Genomic DNA, 12,401 nt, shown 5'->3' on the forward strand with positions numbered 1-12,401 from the left:
TACAATATTTTTATGAGACAATATTATTATTATTATTATTATTATTATTATTATTATTATTATTATAAAGCTATATATATATATACACACATTTTTTTTAATTAAACTTTTCTCAAATTTAATCCTCTATCACATCCAGTTCTCGACTATGCAACTCACACACCCCCAGCTTTAGGCTCATGGCCTTTACTTCACACATATACCACCCCCAGCTCAGGCGATTTGCCTCTTTTCTCTAGTAGTGTCAAGGAGGGCACGGGTGCAAAGATAGAATGAATTCATGAAGTGGGGACAAGGTTTGTTACGGCTAATCAAGAGAAAAAGTCAAAGGCTCAACGTGGGAACTAGTAATATTCATATAGAACAGGTTTTGGGCTTTTTAAGGCTGACGTGACTATTTAGAAGGAAAGCCTATGATCACTTCACAACCAGCTATCCTAAGCGATATAGCACGACCTAGCAGGAAAGTTCTGGATCCACGTATGCTAACAATGAACAAAAGAAGTTCTCACACTCACAATGGCATAAGGATTTGAACACTCAATTCATACACTCTAATATCTATGATGTCACAAAAAGAATCATACATTTCATTACAACCTGAGATACTCAATAAACTTTCGGAGGGGTCAATTTCAAATCAATGCATTTTCAAGTTCACAAATATTCTTTTTCATTCAAAATTCATGCCAAAAGTTCAAAATGCAACAATCATGAAAGTCACAATTACTTTAAATAAAATTTAACAAATATATACTACAAGGTACATCAGGTTACCCCACCCCCAGCAAAAAGAGGATGCATTGTCCCCAATGCATCAAAAAATTATACCATCACCCCATGGTGAAGGGGCCATCCTGAAATGCTCTAATCCTGCTGTTGCTGCTGAGGTGTCTCCTCCGCAGCAGTGTGAATGGGAGCCCTCTCCACTGCTAGCTCAGTGGGCTGAAGAGGTAGAGCTGACTGACTCTGTGGCTACATGTCCTGAGGAGTTATCGTGATCGGCCTGACTGGTGCTGGGATAGCACTAGTGTTGGAGGATGCGCCGGTGAACCTCATATCCAGGAGCGGCCGCCGAATACCCTCTTGAAGCTCGGGGTCTTCATCCTCATTATCCTCCTCCTCATCCTCATCATCAGCCAATGTGACAGGCCTCTTCCTCTTGCGACTTTCCCTAGGCCCATCCTCAGTCACCAAGTCAACTACTCTGATCAAATCAAAAATACTGGTGACCGGTGCAGGTGGTGTCGGGTCATCCACAATAACCTGCTCTCTTGTTCAAAAGGCCGCAATCTCAGCTCGGAGCTGGTCAAGCTCGGTCTTCAAATCTCCCGAAGTACCAGACTCACTCTTCTTCTCAATAGTGAGTATCCGCATCTCTAAACTGTCAAGTCGTGCATTGACCCTAGCATGATGCCTCTCCATAGCCTCCAACTCCGGTGCAATCTCTTTACGGACAAACCTACCCAACTGCTGTAATATCCGGGTCACCTGCTGATCAGCACGCTCTGCCTTGATTACAAACTCTCTGAAGTTAGCTCTGTTGAGGACAAAGAGATCCTTGGAAGCTGATACTGCGGCTGACGGAGGAATAGGAGATGCAGATGGAACAGCAGGCCGAGGTGGTGCCTCTGAAGAAGGGGTAGCATCAGCTACAGATGGTGTGGAGGCCTATGTTGTGGACAGTCCTTCCGTGCCTATATCGACTGTGCCCTGTGGTACTGAATCTATGACATGCTCAGCCTGCTCACCCATGAGATCTAGAAATGAAGTACTGGCGGGGAGAGTAGCTGCAAATGTATCAATGTGCCTAACCTGGGCCAACCTACACAACTGCGTGATAAGGCACGAGAATATCAAGGTTGTCGCCTCCTGTGGTACGCGTGCCCGAATGGCTCTACTGATCAGATCACCTAAGTTCATTGGGTACCTGGATAGCATGGCAGCCACAACCACTGCTCTGTCTGGCGTGACTATGTTATCTGCTCTCGTGGGCAGAACCCGATATATGACGAAATTCCACCAAAATTTAGCTTCCAAGCTGATATCTGCCTTATGAATTTTGGCAGCCAAGTGTCTCACCCATGGGGCCTGGTCCGCTGGCCCTCTAGCCATCACCGTCGCAAACCATTCCCGTACAGATTGTTCAACCCTTCTTTCAAACTTATCATCATATTCCACTGTGGTCGGTGCCGCGAAGTCATCACCAAAATAAAACCTGTTGATTGTGTTGGCTGAGATGTCAACATGGACACCCCTAACATACATTGTGTCTAATGGAGGGGCGACTTTCAAAGCTCTCTTGTTCTTGTGCCGCTGCTCGAGCATTACTCTATAGGTAGCATAGAATTCCTGAACCATGGTCGGGAAATAATCCCCTGGAGGCTGTGTGAATGCCTCAAGATGATAGTGATGGATGAGATCAGTAATCCGAGGGTAGCTCTCTAAGTCGCTCATACTGATTTGTTCTTCTTCTTGAATATTTCTCCTCGGATTACCCCCGCTGAATGTAGTGGCCCCTTTTACATAGTACTTTCGGCACCCTTCATAGAGGAAGCGGATTGTAGCTATCTCCATTTTTTCCAGCCGCAGCCGCTCTTGCTCCTCATCTGAATTTCGCACCGGAGCGGCTGGTTGTTCTGTTGCTGCATCGCTTAAATTAGCGGATGTGGAGGATGAAGTCCCCTCTGCAGACTGAGAGGAGAGTAAAGTGGGTGATTCTTCTTGGGGAGTGGTGGTCTGTGCCCTCGATCTAGTCGTTGGGACTACCGCTTGACGTTCAGAGTCAGAGGGTTCATCCCTAAGAGTAAGGGTTGTTTGACCCCGACCTCGGCCTTTTTTGGGACCACCACCTGATGTGCCGTGAATTTTAGCACATTTTATGCCATTGTAACTAGACATGTTGCTTGATTTTAAGTGTTTTTACATTGTTTCTTATGTTATTTTTGTGTTTTATAGGGTTGATTAACTAAGGATCGGAAATGAGAAGTAATGCTGAAAAAACAGACAAATTGGAGCTAAGCGACGCTCCGTAACTCATGTTACGGACCGTAACAGGGTCCGTAACTCATGTTACGGTTCGTACCTTTGAACCGTAACAGGGCCTGAATTTGCAGAAAGTTTTCATTGAAACCATCAGTGTTACGGTGGACTGTTACGGTCCGTAACTCATGTTACGGTCCGTAACATGTCATCGTAACATGAGCTAAATTTCCAGAGAGTTTCAATAAAACCTTCAGTGTTACGGTTTAGTGTTACAGTCCGTAACTCATGTTACGGTCCGTAACCCTTCACCGTAACATCATCCAAAATTCCAGAGAGTTGCCAAGTAATTGTCACCACTTACGCTTCAGAAGGACGGACCGTAACACAGGGTACGGTCCGTTGCATGGTGGCCGTAACGTCAAAGTGGTCAAATGACGAAATGAAGGACGGACCATAACCTGAGTTACGGTCCGTAACAATGCGGCGTAAGGGCATTTTTGTCCAGAAACTTGGCGCGATTTTTGGCTCTATAAATACATAATGTAGGGTTTTAATTCATCATTCAGATTTTATTTTAGAGGCATAAACCCTAGGTTTTTAATCTTGAAGTGGTTGGAGCATTTAAGGCAACAACTTCACTCTCATTCCATCTTGTATTAGTATTGTAAGTGTATTATGTTAATCTTTAAGCTTTTTCTGTCAAGAAACATTATGAGTAGCTAATTTCAATTCTAAGGTTGTGAATCCCATGATTGGTATTATGTGAATGGGTTTCTATTATTGATATATGCATAATGGTTGTTGTTATTTATTCTATCTTTGAGTTGTAACGTTGGGTAATGATTGCAAGCATTAGCCGAAGCCATTATATTGACTTTTCTTGAGAAAGAGAGTCAATATTGGTAAGATTGAATAACAATGACTCGAGGCGTTAACCCTCGTTTAATAGACTAACTTAGGAATAAGAATAAGTCTAAATTGGCATCATTGGTCGCTCTTCGATTGTAACTCTTTTATATTCGGAAGAATCATAAAGAGGAAATACTGCTTAACTGTTGGGAAACATTAAGAAGTCTTTAAGAGACCAAGTGCATATTCATAGAACAACCATTAGAAGTATATCACTTTGAAACCTGAAGCATAATATCTAATCAAATTGGGGAACACAACCTTACTCTCTCTCTCACACATTAATTACATTTTAAGTCAAAGTATTAAATTATATTATTCAACAATCAATTCAAACTATCCGGAATAGGATTAAAGCATTTAAAGACCGGTATCGCATACGATTAGTACTCTTTTCTCTCCATATTCCCTGTGGGATTCGACCCCAACCTTGTTGGGTTACTATATTTGACAACGTCCGCTTTACGCCATTAATAGGTGTAATTTGAGCTTATCACCACCCCGCTTGACAGGATTCTTCGGAGGCATACCTGAGAAAAGAACACCCTTCGCTGTTAAGACAACCATAGAAATATAACAGAATCAGACAAAAGTGCAAGACATGCGATAATGTTCAAGCTGCCAGCGGTCCGTCGATTTGCTACAAGAGTCGTCGAACAGATCGACGGAGCGTCGAAGTGGTCGTCAAAATGATCGACGAACCGTCGATCTCTTGCTAGCTACTGGAAATTTTGACTGAAAGACGGTTGGAAAGACGCCTCGTCGATCGATTCGACGGGCCGTCGAATCTAACGTCGATGTTGTTTTGGTTAAGAATTCTGAGAAGGCTCATTCGACGTTGAGTAGAACGGTTCGTCGATTGAATTGACGACCGTCGAACTGGGCGTCGAATGCTTTCGCATGCTAAAAGTACAGATTCCATACACTTCTTTGGCCGAGGTGCAAATCGTCACGTATTTTGGGGTTACTCAGACTTCACCCCATGTGGGCTTGGGTTAGACTAGGGAAAATACTTGGCGGGCAAAACAACTTCTATGGTCGTAATACCCTCCAAGCCCTCGTGACACACAATGCCTTACTTTGGCATTTCATCGAACAGGTGGTAGGCAAAACAACAAGAATCTCATGAATGAGGTATGTTTGTTGTAATGCCCTCCGACTCGGCTAAAGATCAATGACCCAACAATCACAAACAAACCAACAAACCACCCCCAGCAAAAACAAATATGAGCATCCCAGGCGAAATAATAAAATAATGCAAAAACAATCAAGACAAGCAAAAAAAATCAAAACAAGCCATGGAATGCAAAAACAATCAACACAAGGGAGCACACAATCAACTAATTCACATACCTTAAAATGGAAAGAATATGATTTCAACCCTTAAGGAAGGAAAAACACCCGAAGAATCACACACACAGAGGTACAAAGTAGGAGGACAGGAGGGGGAAGTGGCGGTTGTGGGGTGGTGAAGGAAGGGGGAAGTGGGTGGGGTAACGGTTATGGAAAGGGGGAAAGGTGGAGAGAGAAAGAGAGAGAGAGACGTTATAAAAAAATGAGACTCAGTGCAAAGGACGTGGGTTATAAACCCACGTTTTTTGAACCGTTGCAGTAAAAGGACGGAGCGTCGATTGATTCGACGCTCCGTCGAGTGAACACCCCCCTCCGTCAAGTTCTTTTTTTTATATATGAAAAAGAGAGAAGAACGCCCGTCGATCTGACCGTCAATCAGTTTGACGGAGCGTCAAACCTGTCGTCGATTTGCCATTATTTCCAGTGACCAATATTTCATGCGATCCACTCGACGGTGCATTCGACGTCTCGTCGATCAGATCGACGTTTCGTCTAATGTGTAGTGTAACTGCTTTCCTGGCAATTTCTGGGTTCAACACTTAGGTTCCTCAACACATCAACAAACATTAAAACAACACAACAACAAAAATCAACGGAATGAAAAAAAAATATTTCGAAGATGCACATGGGTTGCCTCCCAAGAAGCCCACAATTTAACGTCGCGGCACGGCGTAATACCACTTTTGATGCTAAGGTCCGGTGCCATGTTTTAACCGGTGGGCATCAACAATCTTGTCTCCATCAACCATCCAATGGTAGTGCTTTCTTTACCTGATGGCCATTCACCCTGGAAGTACGCGTCCTATCGTCGGACTATAACTCCATTGACCCATTGGGTGACACACTCACCAAAGTAAAAGGGCCGGACCACTTGGATTTCAACTTGCCCGGAAAGAGCTTCAACCTTGAATTGAACAGAAACACCGAATCATGCGGTTGAAAATCTCACTTCAGAAGTTTGACATCATGATAGTGCTTCATCCTTTCTTTGTACAAACTCGCACTCTCATAGGCATGATACCGAAACTCATCCATTTCATTCATTAGAAACAACCGCAACTTGGTTGCTTCGTCCCAATTCATGTTCAATTTTTTTAATGCCCACAAAGCTTTGTGTTCAAGTTCAACAGGTAGATGACAAGCTTTACCGAACAACAACCGATACGGAAAAGTACCAATGGGTGTCTTGAATGCTGTTCTATAACCCCAAAGAGAATCATCAAGCTTAGATGACCAATCAGTTCTGTTTGCATTAACCGTCTTGGCTAAGATGCTCTTTATCTCCCGATTTGAGACTTCGACTTGTCCACTAGTTTGGGGGTGGTAGGGAGTGGGCACCCTGTGCTGCACTCCATATTTCTCCAAGAGATTAGCGAATTGTTTGTTGCAAAAGTGAGTGCCACCATTACTAATGATTGCCCTTGGAGTGCCAAACCTTGTGAATATGTTTCTTTTGAGAAATTTGGTGACACTCTTGCCATTATTGTTAGGCAATGCTACAGCTTCAACCCACTTGGACACATAGTCAACCACAACAAGGATGTATCGCATACCACGAGAACTCACAAATGAGCCCATAAAGTCGATGCCCCACACATCAAATAGCTCAACCTCCATGACAAAATTCATTGGCTTTTCGTGCTTCCTCCCAATTGACCCTTGGCGTTGACATTGGTCACAAGATTTCACCGTTAAATTTGCATCATGATAAAGGGTGGGCTAATAATAGCCACATTCAAGCACTTTAGCTGCAGTGCGGTTCCCACTATGATGACCCTCCCACGCGAGAGTCGTGGCAAGCTTTCAGGATTTCCATGGCCTCGGATTCGGTCACACATCGCCGAATGATGTTGTCGGCACAAGTGCGGAATAAATAGGGCTCATCCTAATAGTATTGATGAATATCTCTCAAGAATTTCTTCTTTTGATAAGCCTTGATGTCGTCGGGGATAAGGCCCGTCACCAAGAAGTTGGCGATATCAGCATACCAAGGGGAAACATCACAAGATACAGCCAAGAGCCTCTCATCGGGGAAAACATCATTTAACTCAAGATTTCCATTCGGTCTCCCATCTTCCTCAAGTCTAGATAGATGATCCGCAACTTGGTTTTCACAACCTTTTCGATCTTTGACCTCAAAGTCAAACTCTTGCAACAACAATACCCAACGAATCAACCGCGGCTTTGCATCTTTCTTTGTCATCAAATATCTCAAGGCCGCATGATCCGTATGAACAACCACTTTGGATCCAAGTATATAGGCTAGGAACTTCTCAAACGCGTGGACAATGGCTAGAAGCTCTTGCTCGGTGACGGTATAATTCATTTGAGCTCCATTGAGGGTCTTGCTAGCATAATAAATTGGGTGCATGATTTTGTTGTGCCTTTGCCCAAGCACCGCACCAATAGCAAATCCTCTTGCATCACACATGAGCTCAAATGGCATTGACCAATCCGGAGATACAATAATTGGAGTAGAGGTGAGCATTTCCTTCAACTCATTAAATGCCTTAACGCACTTCTCATCAAATGAAAACTTAGCTTCTTTTTCAAGAAGCTTACACATCGGGTTGGCGATCTTGGAAAAATCTTTGATGAACCACTGATAGAAACCGGCATGTCCCAAGAAGCTACGAACCCCTTTGACAGAGATTGGTGGAGGGAGCTTGGCTATAACATCAACTTTTGCTCGATCTACCTCAATACCCTTTTCGAAAATCCTATGGCCAAGGACAATCCCTTCCTTCACCATGAAATGACATTTCTCCCAATTAAGTACAAGGTTGGTTTCTTCACACCGCTTCAATACCTTACCAAGATTGGCAAGACATTTGTCAAAAGAGTCACTAACAATCGAAAAGTCATCCATGAAGACTTCCAAGAAATCTTCCACCATATCCGAGAAAATAGACATCATACACCGTTGGAAAGTAGCCGGAGCATTGCACAAGCCAAAAGGCATGCGGCTGAAAGCAAAAGTGCCATAAGGACAAGTGAAAGTGGTTTTCTCCTGGTCCTCTAATGCAATGTTAATTTGGTTGTACCCCGAGTAGCCATCCAAAAAGCAATAATAAGCTCTTCCGGCTAGCCGATCAAGCATTTGATCAATAAAAGGCATAGGGAAATGGTCTTTACAAGTCGCGGTGTTTAGCTTTCGATAGTCCATACACACTCTCCATCCTGTGACTGTCATTGTAGGAATCAACTCATTCTTGGATTTAGGGACAACAGTGATGCCCCCCTTCTTTGGCACACATTGCACCGGACTAACCCATGGACTATTTACAATTGGGTATACAACACCCGCATCCAACCATTTGATTATCTCTTTCTTGACCACTTCTTGCATAGGAGGGTTTAGCCTTCTTTGATGCTCTACACTTGATGAACTATCCTCTTCAAGTTCGATTCTATGCTCACAAATACCGGAGGGAATTCCACTAATATCCGCAATAGTCCACCCAATCGATCTTCGATAAGCTCGCAACACTTCAAGCACCTTTTGAGTTTGTTCCTCATTTAACAAAGATGAGAGAATAATCGGTAAAGTATTATCTGGGCCAAGAAAAGCATACTTCAAATGAGAGGGAAGTAGCTTGAGCTCAAGTTTTGGAGGCTCAATAATTGAAGGCTTAGTCGGAGGAGTGGTTCTTTTATCAAGATCAAGAGATAATTTCTTCGGCTCATAAGAGTATGAACCCGGCCAATGAGAGAATTAACTGTTTCAATATACCCTTTTATGTCATCCACCTCGAAGTTCACCAAAATAGCCGAAAGTGTTTCGTCAAAGTGCTCCTCCTCTAACTTATGATCCACCGCTTCGTCTACCACATCGAAAGAATCAATGACCGAAATGCTCTCATAAGTACTAGGAAATTTTAACCCCTTGCTAGCTTGGAAAGTTACCTCTTCATCATTGACCCAGAATTTTATTTCATTCTTTTATGAGTCCATTAGAGCTCTCTCGGTGGCAAGAGATGACCTTCCCAAGATAATTGGGACTTCTTTGTCAACTGCACAATCAAGGATAACAAAATCTGCCGGTAATAAGAATTCCCTCACTTTAACAAGGATGCCATCAACAACCCCTACCGGTCTTTTGATAGTTCTATCGGCCATTTGGAGACGCATGCTCGTTGGTCTAGGTGTTCCCAAACCGACTTTCATATATATGGCTAGTGGCATCAAATTAATACTAGCCTCATTGTCACATAAAGCACGAGCAAATCATGATGACCGATGGTGCAAGGGATAGTGAAAGCCCCGGGATCTCCCTTCTTCTCAACATTTGATGATGAAATAATAGCGCTCACATGGTGGGTGACTCCCACCGTATCATGCTTGATTGGTCTTTTCTTCGTCAACAAATCTTTCAAGTATTTAGCAAATCCTGGCATTTCTTGGAATGCATCAAGAAATGGGATATTCATTGAGAACCCTTTCAATTGGTCGTAGAAGCGTTGACACTTGGAATCCTCTGTTCTTTTCATCAATATTTGTGGGAACGGGGGAGGAGATTTATTTGTTTGAGTCAAGGGTTTAATTGCCCCCCTGACCTTGCTCTTTTGGGTGCTACCACCGGTAGCTTTTTTGACACTTGGCTCCTCGTCACCCTTTAGAACACTAGGGTGTGCTTCCTTCTCTTTCTCAACAATAATAGGCACTTCAATTGGTGCCTCTATTTCTTCTTTAACTTCTTCCTCAATAACCTCATCAACAATCGGCTCGACAATGATAGGTTCAACCACTCTCTGATTTACCGCATTAAGGATCTTTCCGCTTCTAGTAGAAATAGCTTTGCACGAGGCAATGTGATCACCTCCACTACCCCTTGGGTTCAAAATTGTGTCGCTAGGAAGGCCCCCTCTTTGTGGTGGATGTTGCCCACGAGAAATATCTCACATTTGTGACTCAAGTTTATGAATCGAAGCGGTGTGAGAGCCTACCACTTCGGTCAAATTTTCCATCTTCTTGTCCCTCTTATGCTGGTTGTCCAATATCTTTTCAAGCATAGATTCCATTCGAGAGGTCCCTTAATCATTGGAAGGACCTTCTCGCCAATTTTGAGAGTTAGAAGTACGGCCCTTTGGTGGAACATAGGCATTGGAGTTCCGATTACCATAATTGTTGTTGTTGTAATCCCTCATGTCCGAACCACCATGTTCATTTCGGCCATATTGATTGCTTTGTTGTTGGGGTCTCCATTGCTTTTGATAACCCCCTTGAGAGTGATCAATATAATTAGCATCCTCACATTGTGGTTGCCCCTGTAGATAAGCTTCCTCCAAGACTTGGTACATTCCGGGAGCATGAGATGGCATCTCTTCGACAACATTCACAATTTTAGCTTCTTTCTCCGTAAGCCTCTTTGACAACAAATCCACTGTGGTTTGCAATTGAGCAAAAGCATGATCTCGCTCATGATTTTCTTTGGCCACCGCGGCAGCAGAGGGACTACCATATGACAGGATTTCACTATCACTTGAGTGCCAAGCTTGGTTGTGCGTGGTGAGCTTATCGAGCAACCTGGAAATGCTGACAAATGATTTGTCCACGAAGCATCCCCCAGCTGCAGTATTGACAGCAATTTGATTCATTGTATCTAACCCCTTGTAGAACTTCTCGGTGAGAATAGCATCCGGAAACTCATGAGTTGGAGATTGAGCTAGATAGTATTTGAAACGCTCCCATACCGAATATAATTGTTCCCCCGGAAGTTGTTTGAACTCAAAGATCTTATCCTGAAGCTCAGCCTTTTTGCTTGGTGGGAACCACTTCTTCAAAAATGTATGGGCTAACTCGCTCTAGGTATGAATAGAATTGATGGGGAGATTTTCATACCATTCCCTTGCTTGGCCAGCCAAGGAATATTCAAAGACCCGTAACCGAAGTGCATCAGCAGAAACAACACCTTGGGATTATTGAGCACACACATGCAAAAAGTTCTTCAAATGCCAGAGTGGACAATCCTCCGAAGAATTTCGGAAATAACCTTCAAGTTTTAGCAGCTGATAGATAGAACTATCAATTTTGAAAGTAGTATTTCCAGTTCTAGGAGGAACCACAGCAGAAGCATAACCAGCTTCACTGATGAATTTTGCAAATATATTCTCATCCTCTTCTGGTGCAGGTGAGTTCACTTGGAGTCCACCTTGGTTTCCTGGATTCCGATTCTGTCTTCCTGCCATGTTCACCTGGTTCACCACAATAGCAAACAAGGTGTGATGGAATAGAAAAAGTTTTAAAGAAGAGTACCCAACAATCAGTAATTTCTAAACTGTATTCCCCGACAACGGCGCCAAAATTTGATTCGCTCAAATTACACCTATTAATGGCGTAAAGCGGACGTTGTCAAATATAGTAACCCAAACAAGGTTGGGGTCGAATCCCACAGGAAATATGGAGAGAAAAAGGTACTAATTGTATGCGATACTAGTCTTTAAAGGCTTTAATCCTATTCCGAATATTTTGAAAAGAGATTTGGTTTGTGTTCTCTACTTTGAAGTGTTTGGAACTTGTTTGGATTTGGAGAACCAAAGTTGTGTCCCCGCGATGATTAGATGTTATGCTATGGGTGTCAATATGATATATTTCTAATGGGTCGGGGTCATGTATGCACTTAATCTCTAATGCACTTTCTAATATTGTCCAATAGTTAGAGAGTATTTCTTTTCATGATTTTTCCAAATGCAGAAAAGTTGTAAATAAGATTGATTAAATATGCCAAGTAAAACTCATCTTATCCCTAAGCGAGTTCATTAAACGAGGGTTAGCGCCCCGAGTCCTTGTTATATTATTTCAAATCACACCCTAGTTCATCTTTCCAAATAAACGAGGGTTTGTGCATGAACAAGTGTTTGCAACCACTAATGAACAATGAATATGAAAAATAATAAAACACATCACAGCCCATTATATATATATATATATATATATATATATATATATATATATATATATATATATATATATATATATATATATATATAATTTTAGACACCCATTACATAGCACCCATCATTTGGGTCCACAACTTTGATTAAAGAAACTACTTACCCATTGTGGTCTCAAAAGTAGTAAGCAATAAATGAGACATAAAGCTTACAAAGTATAATAAAGATGATGGAAAATGGAATCTTGTTGTCTTCACTAAG

At 42.5% G+C, this 12,401-nt stretch overlaps 1 non-coding gene across 1 annotated transcript; it reads left to right on the forward strand.

The window, feature by feature from the left end:
- Nucleotides 1-10,890: 10,890 nt before the first annotated feature.
- On the forward strand, nt 10,891-10,996 carry LOC132608455 (small nucleolar RNA R71). Its single transcript, XR_009570374.1, has one exon. It is a non-coding gene; the product is annotated as a small nucleolar RNA R71 (small nucleolar RNA).
- The last annotated feature ends 1,405 nt before the right edge of the window (nt 10,997-12,401 follow it).

The sequence above is a fragment of the Lycium barbarum genome, chromosome 8 (assembly GCF_019175385.1).
Source record: "Lycium barbarum isolate Lr01 chromosome 8, ASM1917538v2, whole genome shotgun sequence".
Lineage (NCBI taxonomy): Eukaryota > Viridiplantae > Streptophyta > Magnoliopsida > Solanales > Solanaceae > Lycium > Lycium barbarum.